Here is a 10,226-nt window from a genome sequence, read left to right as displayed (position 1 = left end):
TGATGGATTATGCAGAAAAAATAGAATTGGGCTGAAAGATCTATCGCTTTATCACCTATTCAGGTTGTAAATCATTTTTTAAAAAGTAACTAAGTAACTGATTGCTTTTGAAAATCAGTAATCAGTAAAAAAAATGGGATTACTTTTTTGGGAAGTAATCAGTAATTAGTTACTGATTACTTTTTTCAAGTAACTTGACCAACGCGGGTTGTAACAAAGCCTTTATTGCTTCAATCTCATGCATGAGGAGTAACGTCAGTCTGGGAGAGTTGTAACAAAGAACATTCCAGTCTTTTAAACCAGGGTCCCCAATCCCAGTCCACGAGGGCCGGTGTCCCTGCAGGTTTTAGATCTCACCCTGGGTCAACACACCTGAATCACATGATTAGCTCATTACCAGGCCTCTGGAGAACTTCGAGACATGTTGAGGAGCTAATTTAGCCATTTAAATCAGCTGTGATGGATCAAGGACACATCTAAAACCTGCAGGACACCGGCCCTCGTGGACTGGGATTGGGGACCCCTGGTTTAAACACAGTGGGAGGAAAAAAAGGCTTCTCACAGTTGCAGTTCACACCATGGATCTAGTCTTTCCAGCCACTTTAATTAAAAGCATAATTGGTCAGTTCACAGCCATACACAGCTAACTATAAGTAGTTGTCTTGCAGCAGCATCCACAGACAGTAAAAAGCACTAACCACAGCTTAAAGCACGGTCTGGTGCTGCCATCTAGTGACACTGGAATCATCATCTCTCACTCACTGTCATCTACATATACCCAGACCTACACATGAACCAGCAGATATACACACATGCACAGATGAAGGGATTTTGTTGTTAGTATTTTAATTATTTTTAATTATCCAAGCCATTTCCTCTGACATTTTGTTTTTTATACTGAGATGTTTTTCATATTATTTTGCCTAATTTTCAAACTTGTGAGATAAATAAACCATTTCTTATTTAATTATGATGTCATAAAGGAATAATCTTATTATCCTATCGCATCCTGATGAGTTTGATCCTGAATCAGATGACAAATCAGCTTTTATGTAAAGCTTGCAGGTTTGAACCTGCAGACACCTGCCAGAGTCTCTGCAGAGGTTTTAGTTGGAGGGTGACGCTGGGGTGATGTGCTGCTACCTTCTGGCAGGTTCCTGTGACTACACACTGCTCTACAGGCATTCAGATGTAGTCCCTGTAGTCCCTCCACAGTGGAGGCTTGTGCTCTTGTACCTGTGTGTGAAACTGAGCCAGCTGAGAGCATCAGCGACCACAACCGTCCACTTCTTAAACACAGAGGTCTCTGCTGTGGTTTCTCTCGCTCACCAGCAGTTGAGGATATCCTGTCATTAACCCTTACCGAACCAAAACAGGTAATTACACTGTAGCTGTAAAAAGCTGTTTGTCTACAAGCTTTCAATTAAAGAGGCGATAATCACTGTTATATGTTCAAGTGCATAGTATGGAGGATGTCATAAGGCCTTGAGACAATCGGATGCAAAACACAATATTTATGAGTGTTTTAAGTTGTAAATCGAAACATGTAAACCGAACATGACAGGAAGGTTAAACGCATATTCACCACTGCATTCATTGTTAAAATCATTTTGTAATGTAGGATCAGCTAAGAACGTAATAATGAATGAATGTAATAACTGAGGGGAGTCCTCAGTTTCTCCCTGAAGGCGCAGGAAAGATGATGAGGAGGTGTTAACAGGTGAGACTTGTTGAAACCAGCTGGTTAGGAAGCTGCAGGACTTTGTGTGTTAGTTAACTACCAACTGATGTCTAATCCTCCTTTTATCTTCTTCATGCTGTACTCATAGTAACAGCTGAGCTGCACGTGAAAACAGAATCACCTGAAAGACTCACAAAGAACATCGGAGTGGCTCTTTATTAATTTATGGATTAAACTCACATAAATAAATGAAATACAGCCTTCCTGCAACAGCGTCCACGTCTCCCACTCATGCAGATTGCTCACTGCTTACCCGACACTCACAAAGCTTTAAACAGGACATGACTACAGAGTAAAGACATAAAGTGATCAGTAGGAGAAAATGAAGGAAAAAGTGTTTACAGTAGAATTCATATCATCACACTGATTCCACTCTGACATCACTGATCAATAATCAAAGAACAAACAGATCAAACTGATCGATCAGCCATCAGAGGAGTCGGATCAGTGGAGCTGCTTCTGTTCCTGATGTGCTGATCTCTCCCTGCAGAGGAGACACGACACCTTCACACACAAATACAATAAAATAATAAGTGAAAGCAGAGAGAACCAAATGAAAATGAACAAACACCTGTAATTGTGAGCAGCACGATTCTTCATCCGATTACGTGTCCGTGGCTCCAGGCCACACAGCTGTATCTGCCACTGTCTCTCTCTGTGGAGCGTTTAAAGGTCAGGCTGAACTGTCTGCTTTTCAGATACTCGTCTTTCATCTTCACTCGGTCTCTATAATCCCGCTCCTGTTTGTCAGGCTTCTCAGGACGGTGCCACCACTCTATCAGAGTGTCTTCAGGCAGCTGAGCTGTGGTTTTAAAAGGCAGCCAGACAGACTCCTCCACCTCCACCCGACACCCTGAGAGAACAGCAAACACAATGAGAAGAGAGTGAAATACAAAGATTTGACTGGTCAAAAACACCCACAAGGACTACAGCAGGTTCTACTGCTGCATTGTAGAGAGAACACTGACCAGCTGCATGGTACGGCAGCACTACTGCTATGGACCGCAAATGCCTGCAGAGAGTGATAACAACTGTGGAAAAGATCATCAGGACTCAGCTGCCCTCTCTGCAGAACATCTACCATCGCAGAGTCCAGAGGAGAGCTGCCTCCATCCTCAAAGACCCCACACACCCCCAACACGGACTGTTCACACTTCTGCCCTCGAGACAAAGGTTTAGAAGTGTGAAATTTGGAGTTTGGATTCGGGAGACAGACAATATCTCTACTTTTAAGATTAGGCTTAAAACTTTTCTTTTTGCTAAAGCATATAGTTAGGGCTGGACCAGGTGACCCTGAATCCTCCCTTAGTTATGCTGCAATAGATGTAGGCTGCCGGGGGATTCCCATGATGCATTGAGTTTTTCCTTTCCAGTCACCTTTCTCACTCACTATGTGTTAATAGACCTCTCTGCTGAATCATATCTGTTATTAACCTCTGTCTCTCTTCCACAGCATGTCTTTATCCTGTCTTCCTTCTCTCACCCCAACTGGTCGCAGCAGATGGCCCCGCCCCTCCCTGAGCCTGGTTCTGCCGGAGGTTTCTTCCTGTTAAAAGGGAGTTTTTCCTTCCCACTGTCGCCAAAGTGCTGCTCATAGGGGGTCATATGATTGTTGGATTTTTCTCTGTATCTATGAAGCGCCTTGAGGCAACTTTTGTTGTGATTTGGCGCTATATAAATAAAATTGAATTGAATTGAATTGAAATCCAGACTCAACAACTCCTTCTTCCTCACTGCCATCACTCTTGAACAGCCGACCCACTTTGAATAGTAATAATGATTTTTTGCACATCAGGTCATCCTGCATATTAAGCTATAGCTCTTTTTCACACATCTCTGTTTCAAATCTCCATATTTTGTCTGTTTTCTGTCTTCATTTATTTATTTGTACTATTTGTATTATATGTTCTATTTCTATTGTATATGTTAATCGGCATCTGTGGGTGGACAGCAAAGAAAGAATTGCTCAGAGAAATGCCTTTTCTCTTGTAAAACACATGACAATAACCTGGGAAGTATCATTATAATAGTAATATTACTCTTGATAAAAAGTATTAATGGCTTTCTCTAAAAGCAACATGAGGATCATGGCTCAGACGTTGTTTTGTCATTATTAGATAAAAAGGCCATAAACGTTCTGTGTGAGGGTTCAGTGTTAGCATGTTTCAGACAGCTGTCTGTAGTAGGAGACACTCACCTGACATGAAATACTGCCAGAAATAGAATAAAAGACCTCCAGAAACAACAAGAAACGCCAGGAGAGCTGTGGTCCAGGATGGAAATGGTTCTGTGGAGAAAGACAAAGAAGCATTTGACCTTTGACCTTTGACTAAATGTAATTCATGAAGGAATTTGTTAGATTTAAGATGGTAAAGTATTCAAATTCAAATTTTATTTGTCACATACACAGTCATACACAGTACGATATGCAGTGAAATGCTTAGACAACTGCTCGTGACCTAAAGAAAAAAAAAAAGACTGAATAGGATAGGAAATAAATATGAAAATTAAAATGAAGGGTAAATTTAGCTAGGAAGGAATAAAATAAAATATATTAAAGTTAAAAATAAAATAACTGTACAACAAAATGCACAATACACAAATACACAATATACAAATATATAAGAAAAATATATAAATATATATTTCCTAATCTCCTTCAGGTAGGCCGTCTTGTTGTTATCAGAGATCAGGCCCACCACGACGGTGTCGTCAGCAAACTTAATGATGGTGGTGGAGCTGGTAGTGGCCACACAGCCATATGTGTACAACGAGTACAGCAGGCTCAGAACACACCCCTGGGGGGCTCCAGTGCTGAGAGTGATGGAGGCATGTCCTCAGTTGGAGGCAGCTGCTGCGGGCTCACCCTGAGACACACAAAGCTCCACCTTCAGTCCTGACACTGAAACATCCACTGTAGCTACAGTGATGCAGATGTGACCCTCAGCAGGTGGATTTCCTCTCCATAGATGTGTTTCCATGTAGATCATTAGTTACAGCAGTTTTAACTGTAATTGTAGGGTCTTTACAATATAAAGTGCATGAACTGTTGATTTGATTTGATTTGATTTGATTTGATGCTATGTGAATAAAACTGAACGAATAAGTGCTGATGTTTATTCAGACTTTCTCTCTGATCGATCTCCTTGACCCAACCTCAGTAATTACTTCCAGCCAGCAGCCCCATCCCTGCAGGAGTGCTCACACACAGCTCCCCATCCATCAGTCCTCCAGCTTTAATCATGAGTTTAAACTTTCTCTATTAACTCGCTTTCATGGTGCCTCAGACTTAAAGCCTTTATTTCACCCCGCTCTCTTAGCTGTTTAACTGATTCATAACTGTACTTTTATTTAAAATATTCAATCATTTAAAATAATTACTAATATATGTATTATATGGGGGGCGATCGTGGCTCAAGAGTTGGGAGTTCGCCTTGTAATCGGAAGGTTGCCGGCTCTGCCAGTCTCGGTCGTTGTGTCCTTGGGAAAGACACTTCACCCGTTGCCTACTGGTGGTGGTCAGAGGGCCCGGTGGCGCCAGTGTCCGGCAGCCTCGCCTCTGTCAGTGCACCCCAGGGTGGCTGTGGCTACAATGCAGCTTGCCATCGCCAGTGTGTGAATGGGTGGATGACTAGTCATCAGTGGACAGAGTACATCAACATTCATGGCTCTGAATACACAAACGTGCGCTTAAATGAGCTCACATTATTCATCTGGACTGATGGATCACCTTTGTTTTTATAAGTCAGCATTACCATGGAAATTACAGTAAAGCACTATGTAAACAGAAAGTGGATTTATTTGACTTCAGTCTGCATGGAAACAATAACCTGACATCTTTGGCTGGAATCATCAGTTTCAGAGCGTCGCCTGAAACCATGGTTACTGACCTGCAGCCTGACGTCACTCTCAGCAGCTGCATGTATGAGTGTAGACACATGCGTGCAGCTGCTCAGCTGGGTGGATGTGTTAGTGGATACAGTGAGTGTGACAGTGAGGGCCAGACGCAACATGAGCACATGACTGCTGTCAGCACACTCAAGTGTATAAAGGTCTGTACCCTTGCAGTCCTCTTGCTATGAGCGCTCATATCCCCCAAACCCAAGAGGACTAAGGAGCTCTGAGCATTGCACCTCCACTGCTGAGAATACAAGCATGTCCAGCAAAGCTGTGTTGACTTTGATTCTTCTCTGCCGGTTTACAAGATCTGTAGGTGAGTTTTTGCATGAGAAAGATGGAAATCGTGTGTTTTGTCTGCACAGCAGTGTTCATGCACAGGTATATGTGTCTGTTTCTACACGTGTGCATCATGTTAGACTCTTCTAATGTTGGGAAGAAAATGAAAACAGCATTTTCTTCACTTCTCTAACTAAAAATCTGCTGTTTTGTTTTCTGTTTATTTTTGCATCTGTCAAGATTCAGACACGGGCACTGATTATCCTCAAGTGTTTTTATTACCGTGCGCTCAAATATGAGATTTGGAAGGACCGCTTGATTGTTTTTGTACTAGTGTTTGAAGTTTCTTTGCTAAATGACAGACCCTGATTCATGCACATGAAGGCTGTTGTGTTTATAGGTGTTGACAGACTCATGTTTAAGCATTGCCTCAGGTTTCATTGTGCAGGAAATGGACATGAAAATGAGTGGAAGGGGACTTTTTAAGTACAGAATTTGATACATGAAGATGAAGCTTCACAGCAGTGGCAGTTCCACACCAGATTTAGCAGGTTGGGCTCAGGGTGTTTTTTCATGGGGGCATTGAACCAAACCAAGAGGACAAAATTGAACTGCTTCATCTATGAAGGGGATTTATTTGGAGCACAAACAAAGTGAATGAACATTTAACAATGAAACAGAAGATTTCACATCCCGCACATGTGCACAGTTAATGTTTAAAAAGCACTGGCTGAAATGTCTATGGACTGAAACGTCTGCACCCATGACAACAGGCAGAGTCCATAGTTACAGAGAAGTCCACCCAAGGAGGACTTTCCTACCAGCTGGGCTGGAAGCTGTGCCCCATTCATGTGGTTGGGAACATCCTCAGACTTGGGGGGGTCATCCTCGATCCTGCTGATGTCTGAAAAGAGATGAATATGGAGTAAACATGAGGCTGTAACTGAGAACTATAGTAACTCATTACTTTATCTTTTCATTATTATTCATTAGTGTTAATGAAACTGCGTGTATGGAGTGACATCACAGGGCAGTGTGAGACACACAGGTCTAAGGACTGGTCCACTGTGTGTCCCTCACAGCCAGTATCCTCCTCCTCATCCTCTCTGTGGCTCGCTCTCATTTCGGGGCTTTTCTGGTCAGATTCAACATGCTCGATCAATTATAACATCAAAGAAATTATTTTGGTCTTTCCTAGTAACCCAGGTTTACATGTCACATGGTTTACTTTTCACTCATATTATACAATATATACACTATAGTTTAATATTCATGATGATGTGCAATGTTCCCTCTAATTTTTCATGTGTCTGAGCGAACACACAAACTCCCTGAGCGATCCCTTGGACCACTGTGAACAACAGCAGACGTGTGCACTGTGGTCACGCCAGCATCAAATCCATCCAAAGTTACATGGTTTATTAAAATAATCAAATTACAGCATTTACATTCATGTTAGACTACTTTTAATTAAGTGCTTTAGCCCACTTACAATGAAAATTTTAAAAGAAAATCTTTTTCATGACCTGTGTAGTATGTTAACACTACTGGAAGTAAAAATAACTTGAACTCCAATTTTGAAAACACAACTTTTTTTTTCTTTTTTTCTATAAAGCTCTGACTTTATGAGTATGAGTCGTCTGGGGAAGAGTCCTGTAACTCTGTCTGCAAAATACAGCATATAATGACCAATGTTGGGAAATTACTTATATAGTTACTTCTTCAACAAAGTAACTGAGTTATGCAAACAACAAAGTTTTTTGCATCTGTTTATCTAAAAATGCAGCCAAGGAGTTTTTTTAAATAAACATTTCAAACTATTTACAGAACAATCAGCTGTTCTGCATCAAATCTGATGCCACACAAATTATTTGTGCCACTCCAAAAAATTATTTCTGTCCACTATGAGATAAAGGAGAACAACAGCCTGATACCTGCAGGCCTGACAACAGGAGATGTATCACTCCTGTAACACCTGTAACATTCAGCAGTCGCCTCATGTTCTGACACACACAACAAAACAATTGACTACACTACACACTAACTACACAAGACAACACACTGACTTTAGACTCCAAACACGCTAAACGTTGCAAACGCCGTCACTCCTAAACTTCCCCCTTCCTAAACAACTAAATGTCATGTTTCCATTTCCTTTTTTTAATGGTCGACATGGTACATTTTTCCACCAATAGAAAAGGGTGAGTTTTTTTTGGTTTTGCTCACAGGTGGAGAGTGCTTTCAAACGCATTCCTTATAAAACACAGTTTTTACCATTTTTCCCACAGTAAATATAAACAATGACAGTATTCAGGAAAAAAACAAACATTGCACATATTTTTATCATAACTCTGGTTTTACGTGGCCTATCAACACAATTTAAAAACTGGTATAAAGTCCACACTTTTTCCGTCAATTGTTCCGTCTGTCCTGCTCACGTCTCCAATGGTTGTAAACATTGTCATTGGAGACCGTGCCAGCAGCGCATGATTGCGCACACAGACCAATCATAAGATTGGTCTGTGTGCCAGATATCCTTGGGCAAGATAGTAACCCCAAGTTGCTCTCTGATGCATTTATTGGAGAATGAATGTGTGTATATATTAGATAGAAAGCACTTATAGACAAAGAGCATAGAAAAGGTACTTGTGCGATAGGGTGTTAATGGGGAAAGTTGAGTAAAGCACATTAATGCTCAGATAGAGTAGAAAAAGCACCATATAAGAACCAGTCCATTTACATGTCTCAGAACAGAATCGCCAATTACCAGAGTTAGATCCCCGGCCGGTGTGTTGCAGAGTGGGGAAAAACGGTTAGACACATGAACAGGTTGGTGGTGTACATGGGGCTTCTGTTTAAGACTATGCTTCCTCCTCACCGTCACCCAGCCTTCCTGTTTCCTCAGCTGTTCTTGACAGTCTGTCAGGTGACAGCTAGCGGGGCCTACACCACCTTCGGCTGCACCAGCTACAGGGGCCTGGCTAGCTACGGGTGTATCAAGAGTGCGAAGCCGGGTCTACAATTCAGTGATCCCAGCTTCCAGAGCTGCAGATAGGCTACATTTAATACAATGATCATTACTGATAAAGGAGGCAGAGGAGTAACTAAATTTGACACAATGAGCAGGAAAGTGTAGGGGGTCAGGTGAAGAGCCCATGCTGCTAGCGAGTTGGCTAAGAGCTATGCTAAGCTAGCAAAACCCTAAAGACACAATAAGTAATTACTGACAATAATTAGCAAGTGAATACACAGAGAGTGTGCTCCAGAAGCACATCAAGATTAAACAGAAGCTGTCAGCTCAGTTCTGTTAAGTGGATAATCATGTTGAAGAACTTCATTATAAGTTGTAGATTCAAGCCTCCCTTCATATGTTTGGCCACCAGATGTCACCAAAGAAGACTGTGTTGAAAAGCCTCGAGTACTGTACCCTTTTTCAATACGAGCTTCGGAAAGTTTCATTTGGCCCTCACTACCACTGTGTGTGTTGTAACAGGAAATGATACTCTACCACAAAGAGAGCAAAAAACAAGTGACAGCACCACCAAAAACTTGATTGGTCACAATCAAGTTGTTGATATTTAATTATCTGATGTCCAACCACACCTTATCGCTCTCACTCAGACTTACATGATTTAAACTTTAAAGTTCCTTCATTAATTCCACCATCAGGCTGGGGTCTTTCTGTGCTTGTCTCCCCATGTTTGTTTTCAACACAGTCAGATTAACTGGTAACAAAAAACTGCCCATAGGTGCGAATGTGAGTTTGAATGCCTGACCCTAGCTTATCTGTAACTCTGACACTAACACCACATTTTGAGTCTCAACAAATGTCTTCAAAATCATGGTGCCAAGAATTTGTCCCCATAAGGTCTGTTGGTCCCCACAAGTATATTAATTGTCCAATTTTTGGTCCCCACAAACACGTGTCAGGGTGAACACTCTCTCTCTCTCCCTCTCTCTCTCTCTCTCTCTCTCTCTCTCTCTCTCTCACACACACACACACACACACACACACACACACACACACACACACACACACACACACACACACAGCTCTCAGTAAGGCCTGTTTTTAGAATCACAGTAATTCTATTTTCAGATTCAGGATCATGCAAGTGATGAGTTGGTGACACAATTCTTATCTTCCTGGGTTTGTTACAGGAAGTGTGTGTGTGTGTGTGCATGCATGGGTTTGTGTGTGTGTGTGTGTGTGTGTGTGTGTGTGAGAGAGAGAGAGTTAGCGTTTGCCTTGAAATGTACTTAGAAAAGATTGATTCTGTCCTGTGTTGTCTCTTCTCTCCTACAGCCC

The 10,226-nt window shown here is 41.7% G+C and overlaps 1 long non-coding RNA gene across 1 annotated transcript; it reads right to left on the bottom strand.

Moving 5' to 3' along the window:
• Positions 1-2,088: 2,088 nt before the first annotated feature.
• On the bottom strand, positions 2,089-6,783 carry LOC113019560 (uncharacterized). The gene is made up of 4 exons (XR_013906365.1): positions 6,739-6,783; positions 3,939-4,028; positions 2,313-2,594; positions 2,089-2,225 (listed from the first exon to the last, which is right to left on the bottom strand). It is a non-coding gene; the product is annotated as an uncharacterized LOC113019560 (long non-coding RNA).
• Between the last annotated feature and the right edge of the window lie 3,443 nt (positions 6,784-10,226).

The sequence above is a fragment of the Astatotilapia calliptera genome, chromosome 3 (assembly GCF_964374335.1).
Source record: "Astatotilapia calliptera chromosome 3, fAstCal68.1, whole genome shotgun sequence".
NCBI classification, from domain to species: Eukaryota; Metazoa; Chordata; class Actinopteri; order Cichliformes; family Cichlidae; genus Astatotilapia; species Astatotilapia calliptera.
This window is presented reverse-complemented; position numbering and strand designations above follow the sequence as displayed.